Raw genomic sequence first — 9,757 nt, 5'->3', positions numbered from 1 at the left:
ATCTGCCTTCCCTGTGCAAGAGGGGAAAACAAAACCCAGAAAACCAGGCACAAAGAGCACCCTTGGTAGACAAAGCCCAGTGTGGAGACCTGGGAGGCACAAAGAGGACCCCCCCCCCCGTCCCCTTTCCCAAACACCGTGCCCCAGGCTGCCAGCAGCTGTGCCCCCCCACCCACACCCTCTCCACACCTACACCCTGACACCCCGTTCTCTGAAGAGCCCTGGTTTCGAGCACGCTGCACTGGGTTTAGGTTTATTCACGCGGGCGTCTGCCGAGTCCCTTCCCTCCGGGGTCGGAGTGCGAGATGAAGTGGATGGCGCACGTGGCACACGCGCAAGCATCGTGTCCAAAGCTGGGGCCGTCCTGTTCTACTTCTTCTTTTTATGTATTTTTATTGATTTCAGAGAGGAAGGGTGAGGGAGAGGAAGAGAAAACATCCATGATGAGAGAGAAGCATGGATCGGCTGCCTCCTGCACGTCCCACACTGGCGATGGAGCCCGCAACCCGGGCCTGTGCCCTGACCGGGAATCGAACCTGCAACCTTTCGGTGCAGGGGACGATGCCCAACCTACTGAGCCACACAGGCCATGTTTTAATCACCTGTCCAAACAACGTCAACTTTCTTTTAAAAAAGGCAGAAAAAATAAAAATCCAGGTGATCAGCGATGTAAAAGCCACAAATCTCAATATACAAAACAAACATCTCCAGGTATGCAAAGAAAAAGGACGCTGAGACCCCACACCAAGAGAAGTCTGTAAAAATAAATAGGACTCGGGAGTGAGAGAGAGGATGGGTTTAGCAAATAAGTGAAAACCCATTTGACATCAAGGCCCAAAGATTCAAAGAAAACTTGAACAGAATAGGAACAACATAGGGCATCCAAAAATTAAAAAAAAAAAAATTAAACGTGTAGAGCTGGGCAGTATCGACAGTGAAGCGAACCATGCATCGGAAAGGCCAAAGATTAAATACTGCGGGGAAGTGGGAAAAATGTAAGATATTGCAAGAATAAACTATCCAAACACAAGAACAGAGATTCAAAAGTAAACAGGGAGTTAGGGAACTATGGCTGAGAAGATAACCGATGGAATGAGAAAAAATATTTGCTGATCGTGTCTGATGTGCAGTGAATTTCCACAATATACAGGGAAATCGTACAACAGACGATGTATCGGAGAAATGGATGCTTGAAGCCTCTATAATCTTATTAACCAATGTCACCCCATCCAATGTAATTTTTAAAAAAATCTATTGTTAATAAATGGGCAAAGGACCTGAATAGACATTTTTCTAAGAAAGATATTGAAATGGCCAACAGGTACAGGAAAAGCTGCCTAACATCACTCATCATCAGAAAAATGCAAATGAAAACTACAGTGCAATATCGCATCATAGTCCTAGCTGGTTTGGCTCAGTGGATAGAGCGTCGGCCCATGGACTGAAGGGTCACAGGTTGATTCCAGCCAAGGGCACGTACCTCGATTACAGGCTGGGGCGTGCAGGAGGCAGCTAATCCATGATTCTCTCTCATCATGGATGTTTCTATCTCTCTCCCTCTCCCTTCCTCTCTGAAATCAATAAAAAATATTTATTTAAAGTTTTAAAACTTTTAATAAGCAGATAAACAGAAATGGCATAAAATGAAGAAGCAATGACTAATGATTTTTTAATTGATTTGAAAGAGAGAGAAAGAGAGAGAGAGAGAGAAACATCCATTTGTTGTTCCACTTAGTAATGCATTCATGGGTTGCTTCTTGCTTGTGCCCTGACTAGAGATCAAACCCGCAACCATGGTGTATCAGGATGAGGCTCTAACCACCTGAGCTATTCATTTATCCGAGGAACTATTAATTTCTATGAGAAACGATTGATTTCTATGAGAAAAAAATGTTCAGTGTTCCCAGGCTCCAAAAATAACCCACCAAACCATCCCAAGTATCACATAAAATCTGCCATCACAGCAACACGTAGCAGGAGCAGGAATGCGCAACATAAACCGAGATAACGCCCAGATGTTCAGGCGCGGTTCTGAGAGCGGCGATGGCGGCCTCCGGCTTAGCCTCGGCGCCTGGCCCTGGGAAGAGGCCTGCCTCGGCCATTCTCACTGCCTCTGTTTGTGGCTGCAAAACAGCACTGGACACTCTGTTTGCTCTTTTGCCCTTTTTTGGGTAAAAGCGAAATCCCTCTTGGACGTCCTTCGCTCAGTGAACACAGGCACTGAGGTAGGCCTTCTGGAAAAGGGAAGTGGCGTCGGCCACCTTTCGAAAAGCAGGAGGTACCTGGTCGTACACGGGAATACTCGTCAGCCATAAAAAGAATGAAAAGCTTGTCATGGATGACAACCTGGAGGATAAACCTTGAGGGCATATGCTAAGGGGAGCGACTCAGCCAGAGAAAGACAAGGGCTGTATGATCACACTGACACGTGGAATCCAAAGAAATTTAAATTGTGTGTGTGTGTGTGTGTGTGTGTGTGTGTGTGTGTGTGTGTAACGGAATATTACTCAGCCATAAAAAAAGAATGAAGTCTTACCATTTGAGACAACATGGATGGACCTAGAGGGTATTATGCTAAGTGAAGTAAGTCAGATGAAGGAAGAAAAATACCATATGAAATAAAACCAAACAGAAAGAGACTCCTAACTCTAGGGAACAGACTGAGGGTTGTCAGATGGGACCGGGGTTGGGGGGCTGGGTGAAAAAGGTGGAGGGATTGAGAAGTACAGATGGGTGGTTACAGAGCAGTCATGGGGATTGAAGTACAGCGTAGGGAAGAGAGTCACAATAATATTGTGACAACCATGCGTGGTGCCAGGTGGGTGCTGGAAATATCGGGGGACCAGTTTGTAAAGTATCTGATTATCTAACCACGGACGCTGTACGCCTGAAGCTAACACACCGTAATACCGAATGTCAACTGTAATTGAAAAGTAAAAATCATAAAGGATAGAGAGATAAAGAAAGAAATAATGAAACTCAAAAACACACACAAGAGAACAGACTGGAGGTAGCCATTACAAAAGTTATGATGGACATTTCAGGTTTCACGTTTATCAGGTGCCTTTTTGGTCTTAAGGACCGTTGTCGTTATGCCAACAGGAAGCCAATCACTGTCTCTCACACGGTTTTAATGTACGGCCGTGTCTGGAAATCTTCTGGTTCCAAACCTCAGCAATCACAGTGGGGTGACCCCCGGGGGTTTTGCCATATAAATTCCAGTTCTGCATTAACGGCGATTTCCAGATACTTTCAAACTTATATCAGAGTGTGTGGATCATAAGGGCCCAAAGGCATTGATGGGCGACTGGATAAAGAAGATGTGGCACATGCTACACACCGTGGAATACTACTCAGCCGTACAAAAGGCTGAAGGATGAGCACCCGCCATCTGAGGCACCAGGGATGAGTCTTGAGCGTAGCATGCTCAGTGGAAGAAGTCAGATGGAAAAAGATAAGCAACGTAGGATGTCACTCCTATGTGGGACATAAAACAGGAAGCAGCGAATGATAAAAAAAAAACAAACTCCCAGGCACAGACAACAGAATGGTGGTTACCCGCGGGAAAGGGGGTGAGGAAGGAGGAACAGGGTAAAGGGGTCACAGATACGGTGACAGGAGATTAGACTCTGGGTGGTGGGCACACGATGCAATGTGTCGATGATACGTCATAGAATTGTCCGCGGACACATACCATGGTATTAACCAGAGTCACCCCAACACAGTAGAACCTCGTTTCTTGAATGTCTCCCATCTTGAACAATTCGCTTCTCAATCGGACCACCCTTTCATGTGGATACGATCAGTCACACATCTCTCAGGCGACAAAGGAATTCGCGAATGGGAGTTCACTTTCCCACTGTTCAAATCTCAGGATATTGTGCTGTGAATATTTTCATGGGTTGTTGTTGGTTTTTTATTGGGGGGGGGGATTGCTTTTGTTGCTGCTTATAATGATGGTTAATTTTTTATATACATTTCCTTTCCTTTCTATCAAATGTTCATTTACATTTCATGTCCTTGTTTTTACAGTGTTCACTTCTAGATGAAAGAGTACATAAGAAAGGTTATCACAGGGAATCGTTTGGGTGGGGGAGGGGGGTTGGAACAGACTCGTTCCATTTACATCCTTTCTAGCGGGACAAGATGATTCGGTTTTCGAACAGCCTTCCGGAATCAATAAAGTTTGAGAAACGAGGTCCCACTGGACAATTAATGATTACAACCACACACACACACAAAAAGGGTGCCTGGGCGAAGTCCAAGAGCAATCACCAGCAAGCTTTCAGTTGTCCTCTCCCCGGGGAGCCATAAGGATGTGCCCATTTCCCGTGGCAGCGGCGTGTGAGGACAGGTGGGAACTCCCATCCACGAGAAAGCTCGTGGGAACCTTTGTGTGTGTGTGGGGGGGGGAGGGGGGCCTGAGGACCGCTCATGGGAGCCCCATCCTCATAACTAACCAACAGCCCTGCAAACGCCAGGCCTGCAGAGCACACTCAGCCGTTTGCCATAAATCACACTGTTAGAATAAACTATCTTATCAGGGTGGTATTAGGGGGTCCAAGGCCTCCCTGCACAACCACTGCTTATCAAGACAGGATATTCCAAGGGTTTTAAGAGATTATCTCCCAAGACTGGGCCAAGGATGGGCCCTGAAGACATGTTTTTCTTGGAATCAGTCAGGGTTGAGCAACTGTGGCCTGCTGGGTTAACCCTTTCCTGCACATCCCCTCTCGGATGGTATGAATCCATCATTACCTGAATTTTTTTTTAAATAAAAAGAACTTTCAGAAATTAAAAGGCCAAGATTGAACACCAATTTTTCCCCATGAACACAGCAGCAAAAATATTTAACAAACCATGAGTAAATGGAGTCCCAGAATATTTTCAATGTCTAATCCTCGAGGACCAAATAGGATTTCCCCCTGAAGTATAAGGTTCCTTGCACACTTAAAATTAACCAATGGAGCCCTCGCTGGTTTTGCTCAGTGGATAGAGCATTGGCCTTCGGACTGAAGGATCCCGGGTTCGATTCCGGCAAGGGCACTTGCCCGGGTTGCGGGCTCAGTCCCCAGTAGGGTGTGCAGGAAGCAGCCTATCAATGATTTTCTGTCATCATTGATGTTTCTATCTCTCTCCCCCTCTCCCTTCCTCTCTGAAATCAACAAAAATATTTTAAAAATTAACCAGTGTAATTTACCATACTTATATAATAAGTGAGAAAAATCATATGACCATCTTAGTAAATGCAGAAAATTCATATAACTAAATCACAGCCATTTATGATAAGATTTGTCAAAAAAACATATGATTAGAAGAGAGGTCTTCAAGCTGATTTTTAAAAAATCTATGAAACAACTACAAATAGCATCAAACTCACTGGAGGAAGTACTGGGTGCGTTCTGCTTAAGAAGAGAAAACAGCACGACATCCTCTGTCACCACTTCTCAGTCAACGTTGTATCCCAGTTTCTAGTCACTGCAATCAAGCAAGAAAAACAAATAAAAATCCAGACAGGTTAGAATGTAACAGGCAAAACTTCCTTTATATGTAGATTAAACATGTATCTCTGTGAAGAAACTTATTCTGAGAAATCTTAAAAAAAAAACACACAAAAAAACACTACCAGATTTAGTAATGAGTATAGCAAGATTGCAAGATCCTATATAATAAAAGCCTAATATGCAAATTGTCCCTTGACTGGGAGTTCGACTGGGAGACCAGGAGTTCGACCGCTCGCTATGACGTGCACTGACCACCAGGGGGCGGTGGCAGCGGAGGTGCTGCCGGCCCCGATGAGAGCAGGACCACGGTGGGATGGTGGAGCAGGTGAGTGGGCGGTGCCAGGCCAAGACGGGTTCGAGAGTGGGGGCCGATTGCCCCACCGATCGCCACGCAGATGGTGACAGCGGTGGTGGCAGTGGAGGGCGGGGCCGCCGCCCGACTCCCAGGCACTGAGGGAGAAAGGGCAAATAGCAATATTAACCTTTTGCACTCGGATGTCGAGTGTGACTCGATACAGTTAGCATTAGAATAAAGGAATTGAGAAAAAAGCAAGCGAGTGCAAAGGGTTAAAATATTTCTTCTAATTATTTTTTTTCAATGTGCATGAATTCGTGCACCGGGCCACTAGTTAAAAAATACACAAAAATCGTCTGGCGGGGGTAACTCATTTGGTTGGGAGTCACCCATGCACCAAGAGGTTGCTAGCTTTGATTCCTGGTCAGGGCACATGCCCAGGTTGCAGGCTCTCTCTCTCTAAAATCGATAAAAACATGTTTTAAAGAATATCTATACAAAAATCAATTTTATAGCTATACCATTTACAGTTGGAAAATATAATTTAACATAGCATTTAGAATGCCATTTAAACATGTGTTAAATATATATATTATTTTAAATGCCATGTATTGTGTATGTCTGTGTGTGTTATTCAAGATAACTGAAAACTTGCACCTGGTTTCTATGGGACTTCACCCTTTCTTTCTTTTTTTAGATTTTAACATTGTATTTTACTGTAACAAATAACATTGTGAGTAAACAGCCTGTCTGAGCCCTGTGAGTCGGTTTAGTTAATCACTGGGCCAGAGGGACTCATTTTATAAACCTAGTTCTCAAGTTGGTGCCAGAAATATATATAATCCTATGTAATAAAGAGCTAATATGCTAATTAGACCGAACAGCAGAATGACCATCCGGACAACCTTCTGGACAAAGCCGGGGCCGCGAGGGAAGCCAGGGTCATGGGTGCCTGCTGGCGGCCAGAGGGAATTTCGTGCATTGGGCCTCTAGTATTATCTATAAAATATTGGTAATAAGTTTAACAAAGTGTGTGCAGTAGTTCTACATTAAAAACTACACCTCATTGCTAGAATAAGTTAAAGATAACTTAACCTAGCCTGGCCGGTGTGGCTCAGGGGTTGAGCGTTGACCCATGAACCAAGAGGTAATGGCTCGATTCCCCATCAGGGTACGTGACCAGGTTGCAGGCTCAATCCCCAGTAGGAGGTGTGCAGGAGGCAGCCGATCGACGTTTCCATCTCCCTCTCCCTTCTCTCTCTAAAAAATATCAATAAAAAAATATTGAAAAGAAAAGACAGCCTAAATAAGTTCATACACTGGAGACTCAGTTTTACTGAGGTGTCAGTTCTCTGTAACAGATCTACAGTTTCAATGAAATATAAAATAAATCCCAGTAGGGTTTTTGTTTTGTTTTGGTAGAAATTACCAAGCTCATTCTAAAATGTACACGGAAATACTAATACATGTGAAGTAGGCAAATAGTTTTCCTGTTGGCCATTTTCTTAAAAAGATATACAGTAAAGCCACAGTGAAAGTTGGTTCCTTGCCTCAGGATAGACATGGAGATGAATAGATAAGAAAAATAAATCCAGCCTGGCCGGCATGGCTCAGTGGTTGACCATTAAACCAGGCGGTCACCGTTCGATTCCCAGTTCAGGGCACACGCCCGGGCTGCGGGCTCGATCCCCAATGTGGGCCGTGCATGAGGCAGCCGACCGATGATGCTCTCTCATCATTTCTGTTTCTCTCTTTCTCTCCTGCTCTCTCCTCTCCTCTCCTCTCATGTCCTCTCTGAAATCAATTTTTTTTAAAAATCGATTAAAAAAAGAAAAAATAAACCCAGCAATAAACCACTTCTCTGGTGAATTGATTTCTGACAAAAGTGCCAAGTTAACTCATCCTGGAAGAACAGCAACAAATGAACCTCAAATATTTTTTTCCCCACTGTCCGCAAAGGGCCCGAAAAAATAAAACCTTAGCCCTAAAGGTGGGAACTAAACCTTTTAAGATTTTGAGAAGTCAGAGAAAGAAAGCACCAGGCAGGGATCGAATACCACGGAACGCTACTTCGTCGCCGATGTCCACCGGCAGAACCAAACCCAGAGGGGGGCCTCATAGTTGGAAGGCCAGGCGTGCCTACGGCTCCGGATTCCTGGCCAAACCCCCCTGCACTTGGTGCTGTTTCTTCTCGCATTCCATCAGCTCGGCCCCACTTCAGCCCCAGCAACACGGATTTCACAGACGGCCTTGCATACCAGATTTCATGGGAGAGCCCCGGTTCTAAATGGAATCGTGCCTGCCTCCTAAAAATATACCCAAGTCCTGGACACAGAACACGACGTGACCTTACTTATTAAAAACAGGGGTTTTTGCAGATGAGGTCAAGTTCAATATTTGGGTTCAGATAATCCTGGGTTTAGAGTGCTCCCGGATTCCAATCACTTGTGTACTTCTGCGAGAGACGTGACAGAGACTCGAGACGAGGGAGCACGCAGGGAAAAAGCAGAGGTTGGGGAGCTACAGCCGCCGGCCAAGGAAATGCAGGGGTTGCTCACAGTGACCGGAAGTCAGGAGAAAGGCTTGGAGACAGGTCTCCCCCACAGCCTTCAGGGGGACAAAAGCCTGCTGGCACCTTGATTTGGGAGGGTTGCCCTCCAGAACTGTAAAGGGACAAATGTCTGTTGTTTCTGCAATCTTTTTTTTTTTTTTAATGTTTTATTGAGCTCAGAGAGGAAGGGAGAGGGAGAGATATAAACAACAATGATGAGAGAGAATCATGGATCAGCTGCCTCCTGCATGCCCCACCCTGGGGATGGACCCCCCCCCCCCCAACCAGGCATGTGCCCTGAGTGGGAATTGAACCGTGACCTCCTGGTTCATAGGTCGATGCTCAACCACCGAGTCACGCCAACTGGGCATGTATTATCGTTTTCTTGTTTGTTTGCAGGATATCTGGCGATGCATCATCCTTTCATTTCTGAAATTTCGAATCTGTGTATCTTCTTAAATTCATTTGATTCGTTGTAAGTTTACCAACATTATAGACCTTTCTAAAGAATTCATAACATACCATCCCACCAAGAAAAAGAAAAGATCCCACCCATGTAGCTTCACTGGTGAGTTTTATAAAATGTAAGGAAGATTTTATGTCAACCCTACCAAAACTCTCCTTATAAAGGAAGGATGGAACCTTTTCCAACTTACATTTTTGTATCAGGATTATTATCCTGATAACAATATGAAAGACGGGCATTACGGGGGAACTTCAAACTAATTTCCTCATGAGCACAGATATAAAACTTAATAAAATATTAGCATAATAAATCCAGCAACTGTACAAAATATAATAAATGAGGATCTAGTGAGGATTTTGCAAGTTAGGTTTAATATTAAAAAGTCAATCCGTATAATTCATCATATTTACAGACTAAAGGGAAGGGATTATATAATCATCTCAAGAGATGTAGAAAGGTCATTTGGCAAAATTCAACCATCCTGGCTTGATAAAATTTCTCATCAAACTCGGAATGGAAAAAGAACTCCCTCAAACTAATAAAAGGCGTCAAAGATAAACCTACAGCTAGAATTATACTTAATGACAAAAGACTGGATGCTCTTTTAATACTTTCAAGAATAAGACCAGGAAGTCCATTTTCACCATTTCTATTCAATATTATACTGGAAGTTTTAAGCTGTGGCAATAGGTCAGAATTTTTAAAAATCTATCTTTATTCCTTTATATATTCGGAAGGAATATTTATTTATTCATATATATATGTGTGTGTGTGTGTGTGTGTGTGTGTGACATGTATTATATATAAAGGAATAAAGCTGTATTTATTCACAGATAACATGATCATATATGTAGCCAGTCTTATGGAAACTACTTACACTACACTTGATTTTAGCCAAAAGGCTGAGAAGTGATAGAAACTACTTATAAATAATAAGTGAA

At 43.8% G+C, this 9,757-nt stretch overlaps 1 long non-coding RNA gene across 1 annotated transcript; it reads right to left on the bottom strand.

Moving 5' to 3' along the window:
* Nucleotides 1-361: 361 nt before the first annotated feature.
* LOC129148364 (uncharacterized) lies at nucleotides 362-9,757 on the bottom strand. Its single transcript, XR_008555428.1, has 3 exons — nucleotides 9,694-9,757; nucleotides 5,381-5,478; nucleotides 362-378 (listed from the first exon to the last, which is right to left on the bottom strand). It is a non-coding gene; the product is annotated as an uncharacterized LOC129148364 (long non-coding RNA).

This window comes from Eptesicus fuscus, chromosome 25 (assembly GCF_027574615.1).
Source record: "Eptesicus fuscus isolate TK198812 chromosome 25, DD_ASM_mEF_20220401, whole genome shotgun sequence".
Taxonomy (NCBI): domain Eukaryota; kingdom Metazoa; phylum Chordata; class Mammalia; order Chiroptera; family Vespertilionidae; genus Eptesicus; species Eptesicus fuscus.
The sequence above is the reverse complement of the archived record's forward strand: the minus strand, read 5'-3'. Positions and strand labels throughout refer to the sequence as shown.